The following is a 13,047-nucleotide window of genomic DNA, read 5'->3' on the forward strand; positions in this document are numbered from 1 at the left end:
GTCCTACACTCCGCTTCAGTCGGTCGAAGTCGTTTCGCGGTTATTCAACGCATGCAGCGATCCAACGCCGGACTTAGGTTGAAAAAGTACGAAAGATGTGCCGCATACAAACAGGAAGGATTGGGGATTTTATGGGTGAAACATGTTAATATAACAAGGGTCACGATGCAGAAATCGCAGATATCCAGGAGTAATCGAGATGTTTATTTTCATATATTTACGATTTTTAACGTTTTTTTTTTTTTTTCCCAATTTTTCTTTGTGTGGATCGATTATTTATCATCTAAAATATTGGGGAAAATGCAACAGTAACAATAAAAGTACAGTTAAGCGAGGTAGATATCCATGACTTTTTTACAGACGCCAATTTTTTCATTGTGAAGTAATTTGTTTAAAACTTTAAAAAATGTGAGTGAATAATTAAAATTTTTTTTATTTTTTTTTGGACATCAATTAATGATTCTAAGCTGTAAATGACAGACATTTTGAATAATAAATATAATTACTTACCTTTTTTTATGGCTGGGTTGAAACCAAAGCGGTTGCGCAACGTCTGTAAACGGGGGTTTCCAGGGTAAAACGGACAAATTAAAAATAGTTTGGGGGCTTAATGCGCCATGAATCTGCTCTGGCAGCATATAGAGATACTGTTCTATTCAGCACAACAGTTCCTTTGGCTTAAAATACAGCAGTTTATTTTAAAGAAGGGCGCAAGAGCAGAAACTGCTTTTTCAGTCTTGTCTGTTTTTCCGCCAGATATATTTTTTAAACCCAGGTATTCCAAAGTAACACACTTTAGAGCTGTAATTGCAATACAGTGATATTTTGGCTTCAGGTTATTATGCCTTGTGAATATCATACGGCACATGCCTAATCGACAGTAGTCATAATTAATAGAAACCAAGCCCTCCGCAGGGCTAACATTATGTTAATCTTATTTATTAGCGCTATGTTAAAGTGCATGTGACACGAAAAAGCATGTTTATTTCATAATACACGCGGTATTTTATGCTCCTGAATGATATGGACCGCTTGGATGTGTGTGGAAGCGATCGCTATATTTATTTAGTTTTTTGAATCCCGCGCCATGAAAATGAGTGACTTCCCACTTCGGTCTTGCATTGAGGAGGAGGGCGCTGTGACGTGTACGGTAGAAGACGTCCTCTTCACTAAACAGCGTACTGTTGTGTATGAGGACGAAGGATTTAGCTGATTTTGCGGATTAATACGTTTATTTTTCGCATCACGCCAGCCAAACGGCTGCAAAAAAATCTTGCTGTATGAGGGAGAGGCGTATGAGCCTTTTTGGAGTTTCAAAAGGTTCCTATTCACCGTGGATATTTACTGTGGGACCATTGGACTTACGAGGAAGTGAGTAAACATCTTGTTTTGTATTATGTCAAATACGAATACAGTGATTACAAAGTAAACACTACAAACTTTCTTTAAATAAAGGACTACTTACGTTTGATCATTGATAGGCATGTAAAAAGCTCTCCTCATGCACATTAGCAGCACGTTAGCTGCACAACAACTGCAGCCACCCTCCTCCGGGGAACGAACTGTAAATTGCTCTCCGCTGGGCGGTTTGCCGATCCGCGAAGACAATCGACAACCCAGTCGTCATGTCAATAAATCCAGGCTAGCTATGTGTGATTTTCCGCTTCGAAGACTTTGAAACATCACTCGGTTCGAGTTAGCATGTCGGCTAGCTGTCACGCCGTTTGGTTTGTTTACATTCTCCGAAGCCGGGGAAGGGAAATGACATATATCCGATTTAGGTGTCATAAAATATCGTTCGGGAGGTGCGACAGTAAAGGTGAAGTCGACAGTTTTGACCATTACGGAGTTATTTTGCCATGTCGTCCTGAACAAATGCATTTTTATTATTTCATATTCCATTCAGCACAAGGCTGTTATTTGTCATGACCATGCCATTTATTTAGCAATTGGGGAACATACTTGGATAAAAAGAATATCCTGTAGAAATATTGAAGTAAAGAGACAGAAACAATGACATTTTGCAGCTCTCTTCGTCGCGTTTTCCTTGTTGTGAATAGATCCCCCTCGACGGGCTGACTGGTCCTTCTCAAGCCATTTAATAGCTATTGGGGAAAAATACTTGGATAAAAAGAATATCCTGTAAAAATATTGGAGTACAGAGACTGAAACAGTGACATTTTGCGGCTCTCTTCGTCGTGTTTTCCTCGTTCTGAATAATTCCCTCTCAATGGGCTGAATAGTAAAACCGATGAGCCCAGTCTACCACTGACGTCATCCACCTGTTGGGGACGCTCGAGCCCTATAATGGTAGGCGTGGCTAACCGGCAGATTAAAAGACTAATTTCTCGTCATCTGTGCTTTGCTAAATTGTTGTATATCGTCGAATCGTCTCAAAATATGATTCTAATTCACATAATAATGCTATTTAAGACATTTTTTCTCCTGTCGTATGCTCGTTAACTTAATTTTACCTTGTCCCGAGTATCGCTCCTCCTAATTTTACCTTGTCCCGAGTATCGCTCCTCCTTTCTCGGAGTAAACAGGGTACCTTCGGTGGAGCGGGGGCTAGGTGGGCGGATTGCGCATTGGGGCCCGGCCCGGGTTTCGGAGGCGGTCATCAGTCGCAGGGTCCAGCCGGGGCGGCGGCGGGGCTGCGGGTAGCCGGGCGGGGGCAGTGTTACGCAAGCGCTGTCTTACAGCGAATCCATGAAAGAGTGTTCGCCTTGGTCTCCATCTTGAAACGCTCCCACACTTTTGACATTTTCTGTTTTTTCTCGGTGCCTTTCTCTTCGCTTTTGTCAGCTTCTTTGTCATTACCTCTCTATTCATGTGTGGTTGAAATCAAATATATCCGCCACCTCTCTCTTCTTTCTGTACGCACGTGACGTCAGTGCGTTGTGCCTCATTAAAAGTAGCCCGGGCAAAACGGCATGCTTAGAACTGGCAAAATCATATGATTCCTCGAAGCGGAGAAAATTCCTCGATCAATTTTTAAAATTGAGTTACTCGAATTCGAGTAATCGTTTCAGCTCTACTACAGATTTTGTTGCAACTTAATTATAAATTCATGAACGCAGCTTATTTATTTTGTCTTTTATTAAACCCCGAACCCTACTCATACAAGGTCCTACATTAGTGGGCGTGGGATGGAATGATCACATTTCAATTGGGAAAATTGATTTGATATGAGTAAATGGATTTAGAAGATTGCTCAGAATCAAGATAGTACTGTAAATTGTCATGCAAAATCTACTTCATTACAGGAATTAAGTATTTAATCTTCATTGCTTTGCCCCACTTCCAAAGGTTGAAAAACATTTCCATCACACTTTTTTTTTGGTTTTTTTTGCTAGCTCCGATCACCCTTTCGCTCCATCCTTAATCTGTCAGCCTCTCGGCTGCTGCCGCACAAAAGCGTCAGTGTTGTCTGCTTTTTCGCTCCTGCGTGACTTAAGTTCACTTCTGGCTCGGTCGACGCTCAGCTTCTACAAGCCAAACACGGGGTGCTCTTTTCATCTGCGTCTGATATATTAGTCAGTGCCGCCTCGTCCAATAAAGACGGCGTCCACAGAGCAAGAATAAAAATCAGCTTGTAGTCCTCAGGTTTATTCATTAATGATATACCGTAATGTTCTCTTAAACAAATAAATACATTCAAAAAATCATCAATTGCTTTCTGTGTGAGGAGTTGCAGTTATGCCTCGGCAAATAACACGGTGACGCGAGCGAAAGTATCTGTTGCATTTTTCTCAACGAAGCCAATTAGGTACTTTGAAGGCCGGTCAGCTGAGCTGATGAATGATCAGCTTGCACTCAAACACATACACCGCCACTGCTAGTCTTACCCTAAAACAATATTCACGTCGAAGTCTTCATCAGCAGCGGCCATCGTGGCATGTTGAAATATATCGGATTGTTTCGGCTTGTTGAAGTAAAAATCTTTACATTTTTATGCTGGTTGCAAAATGACAAACAAAAGTGCAAAGAAAATACAAATTGTGGGGTGCACACATATTGATAATTGGACTACTTTGCCCACTGTGAAACGAAACTTACTCAGAAACAAAACTCATCTCACAAACCTGGGTATTTTTCCATACAAAAACATCTTTGAGCTGAGACCTTGAACACCGGTCCCGGCTAGAAAGATAATAAGAAACCACAGTCCTCCCTTGTATTCATTCAGGGCATATTGAAAAACATAGGAACATAACAGTCCATATTTGGGCATATGGTGATACAGTCTACTGTAGCCAAGGCCATGAGAAGGCACACTCAACAGATTAATGCTACAATGTTCTCACGCAAGCATAACAAAAGCATACAAAATATGATGTATAATGGTTGTGTTTTAAGCATGAATAAAATTCTCTCACAGGTATCAAACAGCAGAAGCAGGACGAGGGCACAGGGAAAACGCGGGGCTCAAACACAGATTCAACTAAACAGGGAGCTTATATACACAGACAAGGGGTAAAGAGACAACGAGGCACAGGTGGGTGACACGGGAGGAAGCAGGTTGGAGGATACACAAGGAGCAGGTACAACAGGTTAAATCAATGGGCAATCAAAGGGACAAGTGTCACTAGGAGGAAACACAAAACCTAACAGTCATATCTATTCAGTGAATTGTGGCGAGTGGCTAGCCTAGCTTGTTTAACAGGTGGGACTGGGTGTTCGGCTAATTTAGAGAGTTGCACAAAGACAAAAGTTACTTCAAGAGACTAATAGTTAAGCAACTGATGTTTAGGAGGGCACACACACATTACTAACATAATAACGAACATGACTTAACAACCTAGATAAGGGCACTTGCTTGGTTAAGAAGGCACGCGCTAGCAACAGTTGTTCAATTTTCATATCGTTGCGTTGGCTGTATCAAGAGTGTTTCCTCTTCCATAATCCACTTGAAAAATGGCTGGAACTGAAAAATCCTGTAGTAATTTCTAGGGTTGTTCCGATCATGTTTTTTTGCTCCCGATCCGATCCCGATCGTTTTAGTTTGAGTATCTGCCGATCCCGATATTTCCCGATCCGACTGCTTTTTTTTGCTCCCGATTCAATTCCAATCATTCCCGATAATTTTTACCCGATCATATACATTCTGGCAATGCATTAAGAAAAAAATGAATAAAACTCGGACGAATATATACATTCCACATACAGTACTGTATTTGTTTATTATGACAATAAATCCTCAAGATGGCATTTACATTATTAACATTCTTTCTGTGAGAGGGATCCACGGATAGAAAGACTTGTGACTGTATATTGTGACTAAATATTGCCATCTAGTGTGTTTGTTGAGCTTTCAGTAAATGATACTGTAGCCATGGCTAAATGCATGATGGGAAGTGGAACCATGACTGTGCGTAGTGCTACCAATTAATATATCTTCTCTGCATTGGGAAGTAGCATAAGGTGTTAAGATAAAGATCAATTGCTACATTGTTTCCCCACATTGCTTCCCATGATATTTCAAATCGTTGGGAGAGGGATTGTAAGGCTTAAGCCAATTAAAAAAAAGCTCCAAAGGCTGCCAAAATTCACTCTACTCATTTTACGCTGCCTTTTATCTCTCTATATAGGTAAAACGACGCCATTACAGATTGAGCGCGACAATGCGTGAGTGGGTCGTGCAGCGCACGCATTCATTTCGTTAAATATTTTAACGTGATACATTTTTTTAAAAATTAATTACTGCCGCTATTGGGATAAATTTGATAACCCTACCTTAAGCCTAAACTAAAGACTCTTGATGAGTGTAACATGTTATGTTTGTAATGTTAAATACAAGTAGAAAACAATTTAATTAAAAAATAAATATATAATGTATTAAAAAAAGGCATGGCCAATATTTTTTTGCCAATTCCGATACTTTGAAAATGACGTGATCGGACCCGACATCTCTAGTAATTTCCAATCAGGTTCAATGTTTCAAGTGGCATATACACATACCGATTAATCCAAGTCAGTAAAGGTCTATTTGCTAAAACGTGGTTATGATACAAACTGTTTTGAGCTGCTGGTTAGCAATGACGTTTTAAGGGTTTGGTGGTTGTTTTGGACAATACCGACCCCAGGGGTTCTAAACATTCAAGAACATTTTTGGTTTTCGTTCTAAATTGAGGATGTATTAGATGGATTATTCTAGACTTTCTTCCCTCATTTATGTCAATATGCCGATATGTAGCGCATCAGGAGCCAGCGTGTTTGCTCCCTTCAAGTGAACCATCAGCTCCAACCAGGACGTTTACGCAAGAAAGAGTGCACGCGGCCTCAGACAAAAGGATGAGGCGTTTTTGGGACAACCAAATAACCTCTGGCTCGGAGAAGAGAATCTCAGAGTGGATAAATAAATACATGCAAGTGGGATCAACCACAGGAAAGCCTGCAGATATGGAAACGGAGCTGCAACAATGTAGACAAACCATTAGCATGCCATGTCATCAGGGGAGATGAGTATCGAACAACACGCTCATGTAAACAAGCGGGGACGGAATACGCATAGAAAATGCCACTTTTGCATGACCTCTCTCCCCACGTTCATATTTCTTTTCCTGTCGTGTTCTGATGTTCTAATTTTCTCCCCTGTCAAACAAATCAAACGCGCCAAGCGAGCGACCGGGCGGCTCAGACTTTCCGCTGTCAACTTCACAAACAAGCTCTGTGTGAGCAGACGGGACCTGTGTATGTTCAGGGATCCACAACACTCGGTGATATGTGTGTGTTAATAAGTAACTTAAAGGGACCAACTTCTTGGGGTGACCCCCCACCCCCACCCCCACCCCTGCTACAGAAACAGCAAACATGCTCACATTACTTTAAATTGCAATTATTGAAATAATCTAACTAGCTAAATAAAATGAGTTATATTATCATCGTAATAACATGCATTTTCAGTACAATTCAATAAAAGACAACTTTTTAATTACGATCAAAGTATTGCATGCCAAAATGTTGGAAGATTCTTCATACCACATTAGACAAAAAAAAAAAAAAAGATATTGAACAATTTAAAAGAGTGCAAAGAGCAAAATTGTAACATCAAAATGACAATTACGGTGAAAATATGAAATCATTTAACAACGTAGAAAACATGTATTAACAGCAGGGGTGAAAGTGGCTAGAATTTTATTTATTTATTTTTTCATTCAAAATTGTATCTTTTCAATGATTTGCAAAATAAAAGTTAACAAAAACAGCAATAACCCCAACCTCCATCTCCTAATTTTTATTTTCCCTCATTTCCTCATATACCAAATGCCAAATCTCAATTTTAACTAATTAAGAAGATAGGTTGTACATTAAAATTGAAGTTAATGTAAACATTTACTTTTTTTTCTTTTTTTTTAAATAAAGATATAAGTAACATACATTCAGAAAAATAAGTACAAATGACTTATATTATGCAGAGTGAAATGGAATATATTTTGAAGATCGCGCAAACAATGACTTTTTCAAATCATAAGGAAATGAATAAGTAGCCTAACATAAATGAACAAATATAAGTCCAAAGTGCACATTAACAGCTAAGATGATCTGAACCTCCCCATCAGAACAAATAAAACTAAATATAATAAATAAGCCTCCTCAACTCTTTCGTTTCTCTTAAAGATTTGATCCATTTTATGTTTTGCCCTTTTTTTGTCGCATCAATTCAACAACCTTTTTTAAATTGTTGCTGTTCCAGAAAACATGCACATTTGAACCAATCAGAGCTAACTATCTCTGCTGATCACATGTCAGTATGTCACCCAATTGAACAGATACATGAGTCCAGGCGTTTTGCTTTGCTGCGTGCATTCGCACAGTGATGTGACTCATCATCTTCAGACTCGGAATAAAATAAATAATAAATATTGGTGGAAACGGACTATGCTACACAAGCACTTTATTATGCTTGTTGTTAACACTTGTGTATGTAAATCTGATGTTGGTAGATTCTTTTCTTCTTGGAGATGAAATGCATGTGTGTCAGCTTAGCATTATTATTATTTTTTTTTTTACATCGCGTTTTGACAGTTGCCGTCATATTTTCGGAATCAAAGCACTGTGTACTGGAACAGAATTCCTGCCCTGAATCTTATACCGGAACAGCATTCCGGCCCTGAATCTTATGCCGGAACTGCGTTCTGGCCCTGAATCTTATACCAGAACTGCGTTCCAGACCGTTCTGCCTCACTTTCACCCCTGATTAACAGTAATTAAAAGTAGGGTTGTTCCCATCATGTTTTTTTGCTCCCGATCCGATCCCGATCGTTTTAGTTTGAGCATCTGCCGATCCCGATATTTTCCGATCCGATTACTTTTTTTTTTTTTTTCCTCCCGATTTGATTCCAATCATTCCCGATAATTTTTCCCGATCATTATACATTGTGGCAATGCATTAAGAAAAAAATGAATAAAACTCGGACGAAAATATACATTCAACATACAGTACATGTAGTACTGTAGTCAAGTACTATATTTGTTTATTATGACAATAAATCCTCAAGATGGCAGTTACGTTATTAACATTCTTTCTGTGAGAGGGATCCACGGATAGAAAGGCTTGTAATTCTTAAAGGATAAATGTGACTTTGTATATTGTGACTAAATATTGCCATCTAGTGTATTTGTTGAGCTTTCAGTAAATTATACTGTAGCCATTTAACTGTTCTGCCCAAATGCATGCTGGGAAGTGCAACCATGACTGTGCGTAGTGGCACCATTTGATATATCTTCTCTGCGTTGGGAAATAACATAGGGTGTTAAGAAAAAGATCAATTACTACCTTTCTACCCCACATTGCTTCTCACGATATTTCTAATTGTTGAGAGAGGGATTGTAAGGCTTTAGCCAATTAAAAAAAGGCTCCAAAGACTGCCAAAATTCACTTTACTCATTTTACGCTGCCTTTTAGCTCTATAAACAGGTAAAACGGCGCCTTTATAGATTGAACGCGACAATGCGTGAGTGGGTCGTGCAGCGCATGCGTTAATTGCGTTAAACGTGATTAATTTTTTAAAAATCAATTACCGCCGTTAACGCGATAAATTTGATAGCCCTACTTTAAACCAAAACTAAAGACTCTGGATGAGTGTAAGACATTTTGTCTGTAACATTTAATACAATTAGAAAACAATTTAATTTAAAAATATATATTTTTTAAAAAGGCATGTCCGATATTTTTTTGCCGATTCCGATACTTTGAAAATGACGTGGTCGGACCCGATCGATCGGAATTAAAAGGGGGAAAAAATTGAGGATGAAAACCTGTCAATGCTAAAGAAATATTTGCCGAGAAAAAAAAAACTGTTAACTACATTAAAAAACTACAAATAAATGACACAAGAAATATGAAAACCTATGTCTAATATTGAACAATATTAATAAATGATGAAAATCACCTTGACATACAGTATCTAAAAAAAGAAATATTTGAAAATGACACATGGAAATATGTACATGCAACAATAAATACATATTTCTAAAAAAAGGCTGTGCTGTGTCATTAAAATCAAAATACAACACGTGTGTGGAACCCCAAAAAGGCCCCTTCAGACCCGCATTTTTTCTACTTGGCAAAAAAAAAATCTTGATTTTCTGATTTTTACTCTACTCAAACACCAGAACAAAGTGCAATTTTTAGGTCGGGGATATTTCATGCTTTTATTGGTTATTTTTAATGTTAAAGTTACATTGTTTTTAATGAGAAATGAGCACTTATGTTTGCCTTTTTTTGAAGTTGCTTTTTGTCTCAGCCATTTTCAAAGAGCCAAAAATAGCAAAGAGGGCGTGCTAAACCTCATGATTTGATTTCAAAGGGTTAAATTCCATCCAGTCATCTCCCAGAAGTGGCAATAGCAACTTAATTCAGTGCAGGGCCGTGCAGAGACTGATGGAGGGGCAGGTGTTCATAGATCAAAAGGGGCACATGAACAAGTATTTAATACACCTTACAACAACATCAATTTAACCAGCTTTACAGTAGTATAATTGGCTGTAATTGTGACAGACTATAATAGTGAATAGAAATCAAAACTGTCATCAACACTTTCTGGCTGTGACTCAGTCTTTGCCTCTTTTCTTCCTTCAACCTCTACATAAAACTTCCTTCCTCAACTTGTTGTTCATATGAGAACAAACCACATCAGATGGTTATTGAGCCACTATCAGCACAGTTTTTTCAAAATTATTATTTCATTATTATCTATACTTGACAACTCTAGCACCTGATAATCAGTGTTGTTAATCTTACTGAAAAAAAGAAAGAAAAAAAAAACATTGGCCACACTATGTGAAGTTTTTTGTGAAGGTTTATGGTACAATTGGCCCGAGCCCAATTCTTTACCCTAATTTACCCTTTACCCTGAATCAACTGTTAAAAGTTGTTAAAATTGCTCCCATTATTGCATTAGTTCCCTTCTCTCTACTTTCGACATATGAAAGTTTTAAAACTGTTTCATCATTTAAAGATAGATTCAAGTCAAGATTTTGCCGATTTAGAAGTATTTTAGATAAAAAGTTACTTAGGTTCGCTAGGAAGGTTCTCTACAACAGAGCCGTCCTAAAAAGTCTACTGCTTTAAGATGGCGGCCGTCGACTAACGCATTTAGTGCCATGTCTGTCATTTTGCATCTAGTTATATCTATATACAGTTCATGTGATATCTACCATGTCTACCATATCTACCATAACATGCGGGCGTAGTTTGTAGGCTGTCGGCTACAATATGTATTATTGGAGCTACCTAGCATCGCGTTTGCTCGGCGTCACAACTTTCTTGCGTCCTCCCCACTCCTGCTCTGCTCTGTCGTCTCGGTGAGTCCGTCTCCCTCAGACTTTTCGACCAATATAGTAACGTAAAGTAACGCATGCCTTTCCGTCCTCAGTAACGGTAACGGCGTTGCCAAGATGAGAAAAGTAATTAATTAGATTACCCACTACTGAAAAAAATAACGCCGTTAGAAACGCCGTTATTAACAACGCTGCTGCTAATTAATAAAGCAATGACATAAAATGTTATAGAACAATAACATTGTAATTGTATTTATAAGAGTTGTATTTTATACCTGAATATCCTTGCAAACTGTGTTATTCTTACCAATTGTGTTATTCTCCCAGCTGATGAGGCACCCACTGCCTTTAGCAGCCTCATCCAGGTTTTTTTTTTTTTTTTTTTTTAATTCCCTCAACCTCCTTTCCTTATGAAGCATGTCTACATAATTAAAAATAAATCTTAAATTTAAAAAATCTGATTCCCCGGTGAATTTTACTTTTAAAGCTTTCTTAATTTCTTTCTCTCTCAATAGCTTTTGAGGTAGATTTGTGTCTTTATTATTCAATCAAAAAAAAGTTGCTTCAATCGAAAAGGGTTATGACGACGGGCTTGATCCGAGGTGTGAGCCGCTTAATTTGACTCAACAGGGGAAACCTCACCCACCTTGCGTAAACTGCACGCTCGCCGGCCTGACAGCTTGCTATTGGGCTCCACCGGAGTGCCCCGACGCGACAGCGACGGGGCTGTTACTCCCCACCCCCGTGGAGGTCGGTGGGATGGCCAGCGAGTGGCCAGCGAGTGGGCATGCAGGGGAAGTGGGGTGTTATGGGGGCTTGGCGTCATGCAGACTGCTTTTTTCTCTTTTTTTAAAGGTGTTTTCGGTGTTCAAGTAAAGTACTCGGTGGCTTGCCTGCACAGTCAGCCAGCATACACATGCGCACAAAAAAAAAAAAGCCAATTCAAAAGGGGCACTTTGGGCATGTAGGGGCAAAGGGGCAGGTGCTCAAGCACCCTCCGCCCCCCTCTGCACGTGCCTGGTTCAGTATATTTATTGGTTTAAAGACACGGACGCGTCATGTCTTTTAGCAGCATGCTCAGGTCTGAAGGGGTTAAATAAATAAAAATATTTTGAAATAAATACTATTTTGATAAGTAACAAATTGTGTAGTACGGCTCTTGAATGGTAAAATAAGGTAATATTATTATGAAAATTTTTTTAGAAGATTAAAAGCGTTTTTCACAAAGTTGTTTTTTACATAATGTCTTTTTCCATAATAGCTTTATACTGTCGTTTTCCAGCACAATGAATTGTGTGCTGTCAATCAAATACATAAGGCGGAGTAATTGGCTGGATCGTAGTCTGGCTAGCTGCGCTAGAAATTTGTTGAAATTGTGCTGAAAAACTATATTATGAATTGAAAAGGCTACTGTGTAAAAAGTAGGGCTGTCAAACGATTAAAATTTTTAATCGAGTTAATTACAGCTTAAAAATTAATTAATCGTAATTAATCGCAATTAATCGCAATTCAAACCATTTATAAAATATGCCATATTTTTCTGTAAATTATATATATATATTCTGTAAAATAAATTGTTGGAATGGAAAGATAAGACACGAGATGGATATATACATTCAACATACGGTATATAAGGACTGTAGTAGGCATTTCACTCTACTGTCATTTAAATCTGTCTATGCTGTCCTCATTCCGAAGCGTCTACTTTTTCCAAAGCTAGACAGCTAGTGAACGACGCCATAATAATCAGACTTCTTTCTTTTTCATCTGATTTATTTATATAATGGCCTCAAACCATTGTCCTCTTTAGACCGTCGTAAAACTACCAAAAAAAAAAGTACACAAGCATTGCATTAGCAACAACGTTAGCTTAGCACGCAATACAGGTTAACTAAACATAAACAAAAAGCGTCTCATACAAAAAATATAACATTTCGCTTATTAACATAATATGTACATTCTTTACAACAACCGTACTTACGGACAAATCTTGTCCAAGGATCATATAAGCACAACAGAGACGTCGTGCAGCCATATTGAACTGGCAAGAAAACAATAAACCATGTTGCAAAGCGACCACAAGAGTTCGCCGTTAGACAGCAGAAAAAGCCTTGCTGTAAAACTTACCAAAAGGCAGAATACTGTCTGAGCGGGACATGTGCGTTAATTGCGTCAAATATTTTAACGTGATTAATTGAAAAAATTAATTACCGCGCGTTAACGCGTGAAGTTTGACAGCCCAAATATATATATATATATATA

This window comes from Corythoichthys intestinalis, chromosome 10, assembly GCF_030265065.1.
Source record: "Corythoichthys intestinalis isolate RoL2023-P3 chromosome 10, ASM3026506v1, whole genome shotgun sequence".
NCBI classification, from domain to species: domain Eukaryota; kingdom Metazoa; phylum Chordata; class Actinopteri; order Syngnathiformes; family Syngnathidae; genus Corythoichthys; species Corythoichthys intestinalis.